Consider the following 17,653-nt stretch of genomic DNA (forward strand, 5'->3'; position numbering starts at 1 on the left):
ATATTTTCGTTGTTCGTGAAACTTATTGCCATGTAAGCATCAAAGCTGTGCTTTAATAAAATGGTCTGGGCGGATTCTTATCTGCGAAAAATAATTAGCTCTTAACGGGTCGGATGAACGTTGATGAGTTAAAGTAAGTGTTAATAACAGAATGGGCAAAGGGAAAAGCTGAAAAAAAATTTTAATTCGCAGCTCCGCCACTGGATGGAGCCGTACGCAGGTTAAAAAAACTGTGAAATAACCGAAGAAAACTTAATTCCTGTTGAAATTTTCTATAAAGTTACTTTAAGAATTTTTTCCCGCTTTCGAAAATTCTCGGTAGATGGCGCTCCGATGCCAGCGGAGAAACGCTTAAATATTTCGGGAACGGATCGCCGAATTTCAAAAGCTTTAAAGTCCCACATTTTCGCTCTGCCCTCCATATCGTCTCATTTTCTCCATGGCTCGTGCGTTTTCACAGGTATGGACTGGTGGCCCTTGTTAACGAAACACGAAGTACGTACATGTAAATGTCCTTATTCGTAAGGATACTCGCGAACCGATATGATTTTTAAGTTACTTCACTTGGACTGACACGTAGTCAAGCTCAAATCAAGCTCCACGGCAGCATAGGATGTCCAGTAGCAACTAAGCAATTAAGTAGAAAATAAACTAGCTTTTTCATTAAATTACTAGTAAAAGCTGGAAAGTCCAAGTGAAATTGCGAAATGATCAGGACGAATTTAAAAACTAGTCTGCAATTCCTAAGTCAAATTAGTGTTCATTCTTCGTCTAGTTGAACAAATGTTTTATTTTCCAGGATTATTTCAGTTAGAAGTTCATCAAATAAACTGGAAAAAATCGCACATTTTTGATGAAAAGTAGTCGATTGCCGTAAGTTTAACGTTAATAAACTTTAACGTCGAATTAAGGTTAGTTCGTGTTAACTCGGATTATCAGAGTTCCATAGTTTGAAAGAAGGTACCTGTTGTTTGAAATTCAGTCTCCATCAAGTTTTTCCAAATCGGGTTAACTTGCCTTATCCCCCCCCCCCCCCCCCATATTAAGGGGTGCGCTTGGGTTGATTCAGAATTCAAAGTTTTTAGGCAGTTGGAAAAACCAACTCTCCTGATATTAACTTTAAACCCTGAAAGCATTAATTATCAAACGTACGGAAACCAACTTCCATCTTCCTCAAGACAGTGTCTTCAACGGTTGGATTGGGGGGAATTTCCTCATGATCTACTAACCGCGATAAAGCATTTTGAAGTCTCCTAAGAGTGGGTCCATGAGGAAACCCATTCGCTAATTTTGGAAACGAGAAGTAAAAAAGTTTTTTTATAAATTTTAAGATATGTTAATCGTGCGAGCCGAACTAACCTGAGACAGTTTCGTTCAAACCAGCCAAAGCGTGCGAAAGCCTTAGAAGGCATCGTAACAAACGGAGAACTAATTAGTCAAACTTGAAATACTCTGATTTTCCTAGGTTGGAACAATCGAGGTTTTGGAAGTCGTTGATGAGAAAATCTGGACAGCAGGTCTAACTCGAACGAACTTGCAACAAGCCCAAATTTCCGAGATAAAGCAGTCGGTATGCCAAAAGGAAATCGGATAAGTAAACGACGAAACAACCGAAACTAACCGAAAAACCTGAACTAACCTGAAGTTTCCCAAAATACAACGGACCAATTGCTTTCGCAATTTCAACGATGAAACTCTGTCAGAGAGAACGCGTTCAGCAAACCCGAATTAGAGTCATCAAAACGGAATATTTCAATGAAATCTCCACCAAACAGGTCATTTTTGAAATGTTTAACATTCATTTTTTTGTATAGAAAAATCAAATCAGGTCGATCGTTTGTTTTAATAAGTGTTCGCAGTGTGAACTTTAGTGAGGTAATTTCATAAAAACACTAATGAAATACACTTAATTTAATGCCTTCGGCCAGTGGAAAACGTGTTTGCTGAGACTCTTGTAACGTTCGCGTTGTAAACGGCTCAAGTGAGGTCCGAGTTTGGCAGCCATTGCGACTGTTTCCATTTGGCACAAAACTGGGGAAAGTCGCTCCGCCCAAAGAAGTCAATGAGTCATAGGTGTCAAGCCGCCCTCGGTATTGACCGTTGCACATCGACTGGGGGTAGGCGTTAGACAGTAGTGCTTAATTTAGTGCGGAACCCTAGAATGCTTTAAGGAATATAACAGTAGTAAGCTCGATTCAATTAAAATATAAAAGCCTCTCAATCAAGTACTAAAATGGTGTAGCTGATTAATACGAGCACCCCCGCGGTGGTTCTCACTCAACTAGACAGGTTGTGAAGTCGAAAATATCTCGTCGTGACTTCGCTAATGGTCCAATTCTGCAGTTTCTCGCTCGCAACATTAAGCGGTGTCAAGCCACTTGTACGTTTTAATTTTTCTCGACGCTTTCTGTATTATGTGAACCATTTAAACTTGTGATTAATAGTCTTTGTTGCGAGTATTGCACACAGGAAGAGGTATTACAAAACGTAAGGAAAAGGGTGCTAAATCTACAGAAGTTAAATAAATTACCAGCGTCGGTTTTGCATGCGGTAAAATCTATATGGTACAATAGTCACCCGAAGTGGTGTCCGCTACTGGGCGCCTGCTAATGGCGATGGTGAAACAGGGAAACGGGTATCGGAAATCTATCTAATTGATCCGGTAATAGAACGACAAGAAAACCGTCCCAATGCTGAAGACAAAACGCATAATTGCAACAAGATAGTTTCGCGGAAACATACAGGGTGTCCAAAAATGATGGGGCAAAGAGCAACGGCAGATGGTTACCATCAAGAGATTCAGCGCAGTCGTTCCACCTCAAAAGTTAACATTGAAAAAAGGTACAGAGTGTTAAAGTTAAAATTTTATTTTTGATTTTATTTCATATCTCGACAGCCCTCTGACTCATGATGCTGAAATTCGGTATGCACAGGGTTCTCGAAGGGGGCGCCCAACACTTGAAACTGGCTAGTTAAAGGGGCTTTAATTTTTTCCCCACCCCTCCAGCAGTAGCATTAATAAAAACCATGATTCCGTCTAACGTTTTAGACTCGTTACCTGTTGGCAGCCTCAAAACTTGGCCGTTTTCGAGATATTGACATGATCCACAACATGTATCACGTAACCACCTAAATTTCCACTAATTTTGAAGAAAAAATCGATAGCAATTTCGACGATTTCGGCACGCACAAATCGATTTTCACTTTGAAAATGGCGCTCACGTACACGAAACAAATGCCCGCTTGCTTCGTTTGACTTCGCCAAATCTCGGCGCCATTCGGAGATGCATACATACATACATAAATGCAAACATTCGTGAAGCATTAAAGTAGCAAATATCTTGAAAACAGTCAAGCTTGAAGGTTATGAGCAGGTGTACCTGTTTCATCTGGAATTTTACACCGAATAATATTTTTTATTAATAGGGTTACTGGAGCTGCGTAAAAAAAAATTTGAGCCATTTTAACTAGTCAAGACCGTGTCAAGTGGCGCCTCCTATTAGCTACAATAAAACGGACAGTGCTAGCTTATTTGCCACGTCCGGAAACCCCCTGGTACCAAATGTCGCTGCCACACGTCAAAAGACTGCGAAGATATGAAATAAAGTCAAAAATGAAATTTTAACTTTAACACCCTGTATCTTCGTCAACGCTAACTTCCGGAATACGACAATTGTGCCGGATCTTAATATTTAAATGGTACAAATCAGCCATTGCTGTTTATCCCATTGCTTTTGGGACACCCCGTATATACATGTAGTACAAATCGCCTAAAACATTCACGTGGCAAAATTGAACGATTGAAATTCGCCTTGCGTAAATTTAATATGCTAAAAAAGGATAGAGATATGCACGAGTGTCTCAACATTCTTTTGTTGCATGGTTGCCTCCTAATTTGGTAACGTTTCAACGTTGACGTGACAGCTGACATTCCAAAAGCGTCAATTTTCGTTAACTTTTGTTGTTTTGAACCCTGATTTTCTTTGTTGAACAACTTGTGCAGGAAAAATCTGTTCTTTTGAAAACTAAAGTCGCGCTCCTGGTTATTTATTATTAATGTTGTTATTGTTATTATTGGTATAATGGTGAAGTTTTTAAAGAGTCAGCGTAATGAGTTCGTAGCGTCCCTTATCAATAGTTTTAAAAGAGAGTTGGAGCGTCTCACTCATAATTATTAATGTTGATGATTGCTTAAGTGAATCAGAAAATTTCTTCGGCGATTTTAGTGATTAAATATACTTTTGAAATGCGTTTATCCAGACCATTTCCACTCAAAACGCCCACTAACACGTTGTTGACCAAATTAATATGCCTTGAGATTTGTTAATTTTTTATTAATAAACATTATTATTACTGTTTGTAGATTGGTATGATGATTATTTGCTCTGATCCTAACAATGGTGTTAAATGCTGCTAAACGCGTTACACCGATACCGGACAAATTCCCGCAACATATTAATTTTGAAGAGATACGGCATCAGTGCTTACATTAAGCTTGTGACGTGATTTGCGCCATACTTTGTAAGTTTGCGAGATACTGAGGTATGTACAGGGCGGTCAATACCATGTCGGTCTAAGTTCGTATAGGAAACTTGGATAGCTGTAGGAAATTAAAAAAAAAAAAAAAACGAAGGGCACTTTCGTTGTACTTTTTGCAATCGCGTCGAGTAATAGGAAAATTTCGTTCGTTCTTTGGTTTCAAGCTACTTTCCATAAGGCCCATTTTCCGATCCACGTTGGGCATTTTCGATAAATCTTCGTAATTTAATCGTCATGTTAAGCATATAAATACGATTGTTACGTTATCATGACACTTTTTTCGGTAGTTGATGTTGATGTTAACGAATTTTTTCTGATTCGATAAATTTTCTTGTTATACACTCCTGCATTTTCGAATGCAAACGGGGGTTGATTTAGACATTATGGGAAGGAGAATTTTTTTCGTTTCAAATGAATTACAACCCGTTGGAACTAGTATGGACCGAAGATTGCGACTTGAGTGTTTCATTCCTTTGTCTTTGCATCCGATAGTTAGCGAGATCTGCTAGATAAACAGCGAAACTTGCCCGCCCTGCGCAGCAGGTAACAAGCACGACAGCTTGGCGCGAGTGATTTTTACGCGCAGGGTGTGTTACGCGGTTATTGCTTAATTTCTTATTAAATACGACGTAGAGAAAAGGAATATCGAAAAAAAAAGATACTCTATTGTGCTCCGCCTTTTTGGACCCATTCTCTATGTTTAAATACCATTTTTTTTCTCTCGGCGAGATAAAACTGAAAAGAAGCTTAAAACCTTTGTGTTCGAGGAAATATCCGTTCCCATTCATAAAACTTGTATAGCATAGTGAATATCCTCAAACAAGTCGTCGCACTTTATATGAATTCATGCATTATTTTATGTTACATCTTACTGGTTCTCAACAAATCCCACAGAATCTTTGTCAGGTTTTATGACACGTAAACCACTATCTTAAAACAATTTAGTCATTAAAACACGATTATTACGCTTTATACCGGCTTTCCTCTATGATTCGGCCGTATATGGGTACTTGCGTGCATGTATCGGCAATTTGTTCTTACAGCTCGTTCTTCCTTAAAACAAAAACCGATGATGGATAATTTTTCGAGCAAATGACATCATTTGGGCTTATTTTGTATATGGGAAGTGTTCTAATTGCGATTATCCGTTTATTTTGATCGACGATGGTATGACACGATTTACATGCTAATTGGATGGAATCGTAATTAGTTAAGATGCCACACATTGCGCGTGCTACAATATGTAAATATTCCATTCGACGATAAATGGTGATCGCTGTAATGATTTGCATATAATGATATAATATGTACCTGTGGTACTCTGTTCCGCTCTAAAATTTCGTAAGATTTCGCAATGAACGAATTCGCCCCTGGGGCTGGCGTGGCGAAAGAGCGCTTTGCGCGCGCAGAAACGTTGATGGGCCGTGCGCACGCGCGTCCAACACGAAAAATCCGCAAAATCACGCTGTTTAAATACTAATATCTCGTTTCGATTGTTCAATTATACATTGTGTGTCGCTTTATTATCCAATGCGAAAAATAAAAAAGATATATTTAAAAAGTCGATAACAAACTAATTATGTAAAATCAGCGATTTCTTTGACCCAACATTAGTAATTCGACAAATAAATTTAAGCAATAAACGAAACTGCATGTCAACGCGTCAATGATAACAAACTGTTGGTTAGTCCAAGAACTTATCATTAAATCAGATAATTAAATCGATAGCAGTATCTATGCCTAAGAATTCAATATTAGATTCAGCTGTACTGTTCAGATTAAACTGAGCGCAACTGCAAGGGACATTTTTTGCTTCTGTCCAAGTTTTCTTAATGTACTCAGCAACGTAAGGCGAACGTAAACGTGTCTCGACATCAAAGTCCAGACGAGAATGGCTAATGGAGAATGCGGACGTCCGAATGAGAAAAAGATCTCTTTTGCGCTCGTGAGTTAAAGAAATTGTACGTGTATCTCGTTATTTCTTGGACATAGTTTGGAAAAGCTGCTGGACGGGATATTTGATGGAGGGTGCCCTTGAGGCAGGACAGCCGCATGTCAAACAAACAAATCGGCAGAATTGGCCGTTGCCACCGGACGACAAAGATCAGTTAACAATCGAACTCGAATCGCGAACGATCACAACTACTTCACACATGGCACGAAGTGACGTTTAGAGGGATGAGGGGCCCTCTGCACGGGGTTCCACTCCGTTGTCGCTGGTGTTCGTGGACGACTTGTTACTTGCCAACCACTGGGGGGTGGAGGCCCGGCTAGGAGGTTGAAATTCCACGAGGGTTGCAAAAACTCGACGCTTTTTCAACGGTTCCTGACGGAACCATGAGAGGAGAGAGTTCAATCGCTGATACGGGTGGGCAGGCAATAAGCGAGAATTGCCGTGGAGGATTACGTAGGGCGTCTGCCCTTAGCCAAATTACGCAGAATGGGCATTTCCTTGGCTGCCTTTGAGGAATCGAAATCTCAGCTGCGCTGCGAAGACGAGAAAACCGTGACGCACGTTCGGTTCAGCAATTTCCAGACAAAAATTTTATCTGTTCGATAAGGCAGTAAGTGCGCTAGAACACCTATGTAAATAGAATGTCACTAGGGAAGTCCCCAGAAAAATCTTTGACATACTAAAGGACAGTCAATAAGACATGGTGGAGCGTCTTGAATTGAGTAGGTGACAATAGGCAATCTCTATCATGTACCGCCGTTTCACTTTACATTTCCTGCCTCTTCAGGATAACCCGGCTATAACTGTTAATAAAATCGAAGGATCGCCGGCAAAACTACACGTACGAGAGGAATTACAACGAACAACAAAACACACACTTGAGACTATTTCGATATTCTCTAATGAGAAAATGCGTAACCGATCTAGTAATGGTTCAAATTTAGGCCCCATTATTATTCTTGTCGTGGGATAAATTGTGGGCTTCCGCAAATCCCCATTTCAGCTATAAGACACTTCATTTACTCATCCGAGTTTAAATTTCAGTTTGTAACTGTTATTGACCAAACATCAATTATCACCAACATAATACCGAACAAATAACAACAGTAGTGCACACTTGAAACCGTCCTAAATTAGAAAATAATACTTTGCAGCACTAGGGCGGAAAAAAGTAGTTCCGTAGCTTTCACACCGATCCGTGTTCTACGGAAAGTGCGAAAGGATTTACCGAAAAATTGTTGTTACGACTGGCCCAATTTTGCTAACTCGGTTACGAAATTAGATCACTTGCATTCAATTCACACGTTGTCTGCGGAAAACTGCATTTTCCTCCCTACGAGCAGAAAAATTCTGTAATTATAGTCCCACTTAATAGATAGAGACGTAAATTGTATTATACGTTTAGCACACTTTTTCTGGCCTCAAAGGCCATAGAAGATGCGAGATTGGTTACATTAGACATGTCGGCTTTTTCGCACGGTATAAGGTTGCTGCTCGATTTTGCCATTTTCGATTTTACCATTCTCGATTGAATTCGGAAATGGCAATAAACGAAAACTTGTCGATTACGCATATTCTATTAAATAAGGAAATAAACCATCAGAAGCGAAATAGGCAACTTTTTGTTACGTTTTATGCATTTTTTACATTTAAACGTTCTTTCAGGAGCCCAGAGAAGCGTAAATTTGATAAACGTTGCCGAATGTATCATGATGTTCAGGGCGAAATTCCAAGAAGAAAAGCTTTTAGATAACGTATGAAAAGCCGAAGGTACTGGTTTAATAATTAACGTAACGAAGCAGTTGAGAATATTTCGATACGATTCTGATACGAACTTAATTCAAAAATGTTCCTCCAGCTAATTATGCTCTTAATTTTAATTAATACCCGCGCCCTATCTAATATTCTTCACTGAGGTCTTCGTTGCCATATTGCAAGTTCAAGTGAGCATACGACTTTAAATTAACCGGCAATATACAGATTAACACTATCACTTTAAACACCAATATTTACCAGTAGGTTATCCGAAACAAACGGAGATGGAAAGGAAAAAGTGCAAAAAAAATTAAAAGCAAAACGAAGGTAATGCAGTTTTTCATTTGATTCTCGTTGGTTTTTTGCCTTCGTGATTGATGATTGCCTTCCTTGGCCTGCACGTTCTCCAGACCTAACTCCTTGCGATTTTATTCAATCTAAAAAAATTATATCATTATAACGGAGAAGTGAATGAGCTAGGAGAATTGAGACAGCCACGGTGAATGGTGATCAACTTTATAATTTTTGCCTTCTCCCATTCTTGAATTCGGTTATTTCTCATTTTCGTGCGGTTACTTCAGCTCTGAAAACGCAACGTACGTTCTGTGTGAAACTACTATTTGCGTAAAGAGTTTACACAGGGCAATAAAAGAAATTCGTTATCGTTACTGTTGTAGTATATTTTGTTATTAAAGGTGTGGCAATATTTTATAACTGACCTTGCCAGATCGCTCTAGCCCACGCGTAAGTTGCGTTAGGTAACATTACTTAATTAAATTTTTCAGTTTAAACGCAGTTTCCGAGAAAATTGCAAAAGGTGATATACAGAATTATCGCAGATAGGTGGGTTCTCGCTATTCCGACCATTGGAAGTGTGTGCGAGTCCCATGTTATAACACGATCTGGAGCTTGACTTTCGTCAAATTAAACACATTTTGCGCAATTTCGCGCTTCGTTATTTATCAATTTAATTCCTTCTTGACCGCAGAATGCGTATGTCGTTGGAAGGCGCTCCGCGATTTTTCAAACCGGCAGCATTGATCGAAATATCAACTCGAACTCGAAGTTTTGCGATATTCCGAGGTCAACGCGACTTACGTTTTCCAGCAGATCGGTCGGAAATTTTTCCAAAAATAATTTCGAAATTTTTCGATTTTTCTCATTTTCGCACTCGCAATCGGTCATTTTTTCACCGTTTTAAACAAGGGAAATGCCTAGGTCGAATCGAAATGGGGGTGACGCTCCCGTTCAAAAAAATATTGGGTTTTCGGGCATGTACATTCCGCTTTTGTACTTCCCACATGGCTGATACCACGGGAACTCCTTGAGGGGGGCACTTAGAGCTCGCAAGAACAATAATAAATAGAGGTTTAATTTACGCCCGTGTAGCGCACATAACTCGGTAGGCAGATTCCTATATAAACATTTCCTAAAGATTCGCACGCTGATTATGCTGATGCGATGGATTGAAGTGATATTTAGTGTTAAAGCAAAATTAAACAAATATAGATTTAATTACCTTAATGTGACTCTAGTGCGCAAATAGAAAGACATAAATACCGATGTATCCTTGTCACCACACCGCCAATTACCATCAATCAACTGAAAATTACACCAATAAAAACTAACTAATTACTCATAAGGGCACTACTGAACTAAAGATTTTTTATCTTTTGATCATCCATATTACTGATGACATAAAGTGCACGCATCACAGACAGACCGACCAGAGTTCGACCGCGTTCGTTCGTTCGTTTCGGCACACAAATCCCGAAAACTAATGCAAAAACTCCAATTTAAGGGTGATTATAAATATTCGAAAAGATAAGGGTAGTTGTCGCAGCTAAACCCGAAAATCGCAAGCCGACAATTAGCCGGTAATCTTGATCGTAACGGTTGCGGGCCCGGTGCCGAAAACCCGATCGGACCCCTTTTACTGGTGAAGTGGTTCTTTTTCAGGGGGTGCTGGTACTACTTCCTTCCGGTCGGTTGTCTGTGTGCGTTTTTCGCGTACCTTTGAAACAGCATCGGTCGGTCGGGTCGTCTCGCGAAATCGCTTGGTTCGCGTCCGGTTACGACTGAAGTTCGGCTTGCACTGTCGCTGTCGCTGTGTGGCGGCGGTGCACGCACGTGCGCCCGGTGCAAGCGGGGGCGGCGAAGGGGGCAGTGCCCCCCCTTTTTAGGCCCTTGGGGACGCGGAAGGGACCATCGCGTCTTAATTTCGGACGGGACGGGGGTCAGACGCATTGCTGCATTCAGTGGCGGGGATTGGGCACCGCCGACGGGTGGCGGCGCTTGTGATGATGGTCAGCTTTCATATTGAGAAAAGTCACCTTCGTTCCGGTTGAGATTTGTAGATATTTAAGTACAGGGTCGGTTGCAGGGCAATGACTTCAGTCGTGAAGGGGTGCGAATGAACCGGGTTGGATATTACGGATTCTCCACCCACAGCATCGGGAAACTGACGCTACCGGGTCTGACGGTAATCCGCGGCGAACCATTTTGCGGTCCGCCGCGGATTAACGGATAGGCGACGCATCCATATTCAAATTATCCGAATTTTGGGTTAATAGGTTTGACCGTGTCCATATAGGCGTGCCGGGAATCGTTAAACTTGTCCACGTTTTATTTTGGTTTTTCAAATGTTTACGATTATCCACGGCATGCGGTCGCCGAGTTCGTTGTGCAGAGTTAAGGATAATATACAATCACAGTTTAGTTTAGAGTGTATAATCCTTATAAGTAGTTCCCTCATTTGAGGTAAGCGTTTAACCGTTGTTTTGGATATTAAAAATAATTCCGCTTTCGGGGTTTTTCTGCAAAAACCTCGATTTTGTGCAAAGTTCTGTATGCACGAACAATTGAGCGGTGACCGTCTGTTGCTCAGCTGAATAAAGGAGAACACGTGCTGGATCGGTCAGAACACATATACGTTCAACATAGGTCGTCTTTAGCCACATTCCTCAGCAGCAGTGTATCACGTACCAACCAAAAAAAATTTGATTTATCATAGTCGCAACATTGTATCAACCCATTTCGCGAGGGGGGAGGGGGTTGGTGCTCAGCGTTACATTCGGACTGTGCCGTACCAACTTGTCCATTTTTGCCCGATCCAGTGCATGTACTCCTTAAGCGCTAAATCATTGATGCACTGTCAACTTTCGTTGCAGGCTAGTTTTCACCGAGATGCTGAAATAGAGTCTGGATATTGGTAAAATTGTTGGTTTATGCAAAAACTCGGATGACGGTAAAATTTGTGGAGCATTAATGATTTTTCTCTAAAATTAATTTCTCTAAAATTTCTCACGTGCAGCTTCTCACACCTCAACTTCATTTCTTCCGTGAAGCGCGCTGGTCAAGTTTGGTATTTTTAATTTTTCGATTTTTCTGAATTTTTACGAAAAATCTCCCATCAAATTTTACAACTTGCCCACGACTTTCTATTGCTTTCTTGTTTAACTCGAACTCCAGTTCCGATCATGTTCTTAAGACTGAGTGGAATTCGAGACGAATTGTAAAATTGGACTATGTACGAGGGGCAGATTTCTGCGCTGTTTCGGCATACCAAACTTCAACAGCAATCTGCCTCGATCGTTTTTTAGAATTTTCGCTCGATTATTGAACGAATTAGAAAACAATGCGGGCCGTAAAAAACTAAAGCTGGATTCCGCTTTGGATTTGGCTTCGGTGGTTGCTGTGAACGTTGGCGCTCTATTCGCACCACGACTTGGCACCCGAATTTCTGATTCAAAAGGAAAAAATATCACTCTTCGTTTCATGGTTAAGATTTCTATAAAACAATCAACGATTTCGATTGGACTTTCACTGGATTCCATTGGAAAAAAAGGGCCATGCTACGGTTTTGCTACGAGCCTCAATCTCAGAAACATTAATTCGACGGCGGTCCAAATGCCGCTCAATCAGGTCAGTGTCAAATTTAGATCCAACGTCTAATTAGTAAATCTAGATTAACAGGTGCAGATCACTAGTGCCCTTCGAGAAAGGTTAATGGTCGAGGAAGAAAATGTTAAATATTTAAGGGTCAAAAGGGTACTTGACACCAAACCAATGCTTCTTTGGAATTATCTCTTCGAGCATGAGTCAAATTTGAGTTTTTTTTTAGTTTTTGATATAAAATTCTCGAACACGAAAATGTTGTTTTAATTATATTTGTTTTGATATTACGTGTTATCTTAAAGCCTCCAGTTTATATACTCTTTTTAGTTTTGGTCCAGTTCCTTCACATGCATGAGTAGACCCGAATAGGCTCAGATCGGGCCGCTTGGAACAGCATGACACGTAGGTAGTGACCATTACTCTTTCTTCTGCAAGTCAACTTATTTATACGGTATTTACTAGTTTAATTAACCCTATCCTTGAAAATCAGAGATCTTCCCTCTGTATTATACTCCAATTGCTGTCATCCTCGTCAGTTTATGATTTAGTTATTGAACGATTATGATTTTCTAATGCGTAAATGGTTGTCAGTATAAGAAAAAAAATTCTAACTCTAATTATAACGTTAAGCAATGGTGATGAGCCTCCCTATTCTTTCAGGTTTTAATTAAATTTATTACTTATATTTTTCAGTGAGGTATAATGTGAGTAATATCAACTAAGGGAAATTAACCGTGTTTTAAGGCTTGTTCAACAGCTCTTTTAGTCAAAATGTGAAACGATTAAGGTCTTCAAGTTCAACTATATTTTCTGGCACATAGGGTTGGAACAGGTCCTAAATATCAACGGTTTGGAGCGATTTGGCGTGGACAGGGCGAAGCACGTCAATTGCGTTGGCGAAATGTTAGGAACACTCAGTATCGTTCCCGAAAGCAAAATATTTCCTCTCGAAAATGATATTTTTCCTGACCAGCGCGGAAAGGAATAACTTCCCGCGGGCGATCCATTCCTATTAAAGCTGACGTTATGCTTAGATGAGTAAATGTATTAGAAGAAAATGTATTATACAGGATGTTTCAGAATAGTATGTCATAAATGTAAGGGGTGATTCTATGAGCGATTTTGAGAAGAAAAGTTGATATGAACCTAGGTCCGTTTTCGCGTTCTGTCTGAGATACGGGGTGTTAAAATTTGCTATATATTTTTTAATAAGTCCGGACCTGCATTAAATATTTTTATCAAACTTGGATATTTGAGTGCAAGCAGTGCCGCCCCCCCAAGGCCATGACCCTGATTATTTTTTGTGAAAAATGTGTTACACCGCTGCTTTTTCAAAAAATCAAAATAGTTTTCTTAATTTTAGTTATTTTCGTTAAAAAAATAGTTTCTTAAATTTTTTTCGTATCATCAAGCGTTTTCAAGCAACAAATCAATTGGTCGACATTGCATGCTATAGTAAAGACCAAATTAGTTATAATAATAATTAATTTGTAGAAACTTGTAATGACCATTTAGACAAACAAAAATTAAATAAGTTGCTGAAAATATCCTCTGTTAAGAAAACGATTTTGCTTTTTTGAAAAAGCAGCGGCGTAACATATTTTTCACAGAAAATAATCAGGGTCGTAGCCTTGGGGGCGCCACTGCTAGCATTTAAAAATTCTTTTTTCTCTGAAAAGATATGTTTCTACACCTAACTTACGCCCACCAGGTTTGATAAAAGTATTTAATGCAGGCCCGGACTTAGTTAAAACAATTTTGACACCCTGTATTTCAGACAGAAAGCGAAACCGGACCTGGGTTCATATAAACTTTTTTTCTCAAAATCACTGATACAATCACCCGTTGAATTTATGACATACTATTCCGAAACACCCTGTATAATCTGATAACCGCGCTCTCATCTGGGACGCTCGAGAATGGCGGTGCGGACCAGCAGAATGTTCTGGCGCCCTTAAAATATCTTTTCCGATGCTACTCAAGTTATACGAGGATTTTATTAAATGAGTTGGAATTTTTGGTCTGATAGTTTCCTATCGCTTTGGCGCAGACAAGGTAAATTTCGAATCCCTGTTTCTTCACAGAAAAAAAAACACGAACAACAATGGTTATTTTCGACATAAACGGTACTTTCTAACAATGAAATCAATTGGATTTTTCCGTTAAATCCTGACCCTCAGTTCATCAACAGCAAGTGAAATCCGACATGATGTATCGGACCATCGATAAGTATTCCCGTTTAAGTATTTCTTAATATTTATATCGCTTAATTAAATCGCAAGCTGGCATCTTTCTTCGGGCGGATCTGCCTTGGCACGAGCCAAGCCACCTGTAGACATTGACGAGAATCAATTATGTTGCACTGGCTCTCCGGATGCCTTCATTAACTTTTCCTTTTTCATATATGAAGAGCTCTTACAGTAATTATTGGACGACTGCACGGATTCCCAATGACCGTCCACTATTTCGATTTGGACTAAAAGTGTAAACCTATGACGAAAATCGATCAGTTAGCCCGTGTGGAGACCACCGGTCAAGTACAAATACCAAAACTTTACTGAATTCTTTTTTGGTCTAAGTGTACTTTTTGCCTGTGCGATAACGATCTAACAGTACTTAAGTAGTTCTTTCGGCTCGATCTCTGAAAGCAAAAAAACTCGGGGATTTCCACGGCGGTACTGAGCCAATTGTTTACGGTCCGCTGGGTGCGAATTTTCGATCATTTTATGATTTCTGTCTGATCTAATTTCTAATAATAACCCAGACGTCTGGTGTCATGGATCTAAGGCGCGTGGTTATTCTTTGGAATGGACGACTGATTTCTTTCTGTAAAGTAACCTGGGTTTGGCAAATTACTTCTCATAGGAGTAGAAGCCAATGACCAGTAGAGTGTTAATCCGGGTCCGGTTAAAACCACACAGTGGAGATTTATGGTTTACCTTAAAAGCTGATACAATCCCATTAAAAAACGTTCGAAAGGGCAAGGGTGCAAACACTACATCTTGCGTTTTGTTGACAAGGCGTATCGTACTAGATAAACAGGAATTGCTCGATTTACCAATGACGTATGTTACATAGAATACCGTGATATGACCGATAAGTAACCTTTCGTTGTCTAGATAATCGGGCCATGCGTGAATTTGGCTTTTTACGTCCCTTTACCTCCGCCTTAATAGGGCACTATTTACGACATATAACAGTCTGGCCCATAACCTCCAAGCAAACGAATTGAACTCGTACTTTTAGTACGAAACTTGAATTACATAGTTAAGTACACAGTATCCCGGTGGTTTACAATAAACCTTGTGCGTGGCGCAAGTCGAGAGCACGTTATTCGGAAAAGTTATCGCATGCGACATGAAGCGACGATATGTCAGTGCGAAAACCCGATTGCTGACCGAGCTCCGCTTCGTATCACTCGGGTAGCTGCAATCAACGTGCGGAATTCCGTGCGCAATCCATCGGTACAACTTTCCGCACTCGTTACGTAAGTAGCTATTTTCCGTGAGTGCGTCGTAAAGAAGCAGGATCGGTGCATCTAGCGATTTTTGCACATAATTTCCAAGCGAACCAACGATTTCAGTTCATATTTGAAGAACTTGGGATACTTAAACTCTGCACAAAAGTATTTAGATCGGCCAAAATTAAACGTTGCAGAACTTCTCTTTTGCGAGTAATAAATTCTCGATTTTAGCCGAATCATAGAGAGAACTTATTATATCTCTGCGATACGCTCTTGTCTTTGGTCACGATCAATTAAGCTCTTCTTTCCAGTATGTAAATTGTTCGGAAAGATTGATGGTTAATAAACCTTCTGAAGTATTTGGCTTTGGAGTTACGCATTTTTCAACTTGACTGAACCCCATGAGCGCCCTTTTGACTATCCCTGCTCGATTCTGTTTCGAGCAAACTTACAATGTGAACACTACCTGTATCTTCGACCAACGAAAGCTACACGTGGACGCTTGTGACGATGACAACTGGATTACTGAAAGCGTTTTGTTTCTGAGTTACACATTTTTCAACTTTACTGGACTGCAGTCCGGCCCGTTGAGGCTGGACGGGACCTCGCCATTATTGCCCGTTCTCCCGAGGAAACTTGCTCGAATTGGTGTCCGAACAATCCGGATTTCGTCCAAAATTATAAACCTGCAGGGCGACCGGATTTTACTGCGTCAAAACTACGTTGAACAGTGCTGCAGAATTTGAAAATAAGTGAAAATCTGGTGCCAAAACTGAAAATGAATGCTCAACCCAACTTCGATTCCGAACTTGTGCACAGTGGGTTTTTCGTAAAGCTTAAAAAGGGGAATTTCGGAGTGTTTCACACAGCTTGAATCGAAATTTTTGGTCATGTTTCCTAAGTTGTGAACACGAATTGTCACCGAAACGCTAATGAGAGTGCGCGCCCGGGCCCTTAGCAGAAGGCGAATGCCATTTTCGGTTGGTCAGCATGTCGCCCGTAGATGTTCACGATCAACTACAATTACTTAATCATGCCGAGAGCAACTTACGGCCAGAATTTGCTCTGAATGTCTGAAAAATTTTTGGACCTATTGCGGACCAATTGAGAAAATGCACGAAACTTGAACGCTCATTATTTTCGCGGAATAGGTGGTTAAAGTACTGTCGCGAAAAACCAGGACGCCCTGTATGCTCGTAGTCCTCCCTGCACCAACTAAAGCCTGCACCAATGGGATTCGGGATGGCGGCAAATTGAAAATAAGAGGAAGAACGGAGGAGGGAAGCACGAAGATGATATTTTCTCACGTATTTTCTGAGGAGACTGGAACTTGTGTAAGCAATTAAGGACGGTGTATCTATTAAGCACAATGAAGAAAAAGGTTTAGACTTTGCTTTAACGACAAAATCTAACATGCATATATCATGTAGTACAACGTTATTAACGATTGAACTTTGTTGCCGAAACGTTACTAACTCCATGGGAAATTCTAGGTCGTGTTATTCAATTAACTTTTCTCGCATGTGGCGATTAACAGGAAATTTTGCATAATTAATTACATATATTTTTGTACACATCGGTCCCGTTAATTAACTACTAGGTTTAGAATTTTTTTTTGTAATTGTCTATGCACACGTTTCAGGTTAGTTCAGGTTGTTTTATGGGATCGACTCGTAGCTTCTCAGCTACGGGTACCCTGCAAGTTTCGTGTTTTACACACGTGCTTTGTAGACAGTTCAGTGACTACGATTGTTGGACTATGACAATGACCAGTTGGTGTATGATAATCCTAAAGTAGGTACCTTATTCCGAGAGCTTAAATTCGGGAACTTCGTTCCGTTCGTTTTCGACGCGGGAAGCGCCCGCAAAATGATTTTTCGAAATGCTGCGTTCTCGTGTGCTCGAGCATGAGAAGCAACCAAGAGGAAAACATGCGTAGGCGATCAGCCAGACAGGCGTTTTTCGGTCGGAACGACAAACACTAACATATCCGACTTTGGCAGAGGTCGCGGAATCGTCCGAATAGAACGCACAAACCGTAACGA

At 40.3% G+C, this 17,653-nt stretch overlaps 1 protein-coding gene across 6 annotated transcripts in view; it reads right to left on the reverse strand.

Moving 5' to 3' along the window:
* The window catches only part of LOC136347008 (GDNF-inducible zinc finger protein 1-like), an 84,904-nt gene that overhangs the window by 49,407 nt on the left and 17,844 nt on the right, over positions 1-17,653 (reverse strand). For 2 of the 6 annotated variants that reach the window (XM_066296631.1, XM_066296630.1), the window contains exons 1-2: positions 10,263-10,359; positions 9,768-9,850 (exon numbers count right to left, since the gene is read on the reverse strand). The exons of 2 other annotated variants lie outside the window; for them this stretch is intronic. The gene's annotated coding sequence lies outside the window, so the exon portion shown is untranslated. Of the gene's footprint in view, positions 1-9,767; positions 9,851-10,262; positions 10,369-17,653 lie in introns of those variants that run through there. 2 more of the 6 variants (XM_066296629.1, XM_066296628.1) reach the window with 2 other exon arrangements.

This window comes from Euwallacea fornicatus, chromosome 25 (assembly GCF_040115645.1).
Source record: "Euwallacea fornicatus isolate EFF26 chromosome 25, ASM4011564v1, whole genome shotgun sequence".
Taxonomy (NCBI): domain Eukaryota; kingdom Metazoa; phylum Arthropoda; class Insecta; order Coleoptera; family Curculionidae; genus Euwallacea; species Euwallacea fornicatus.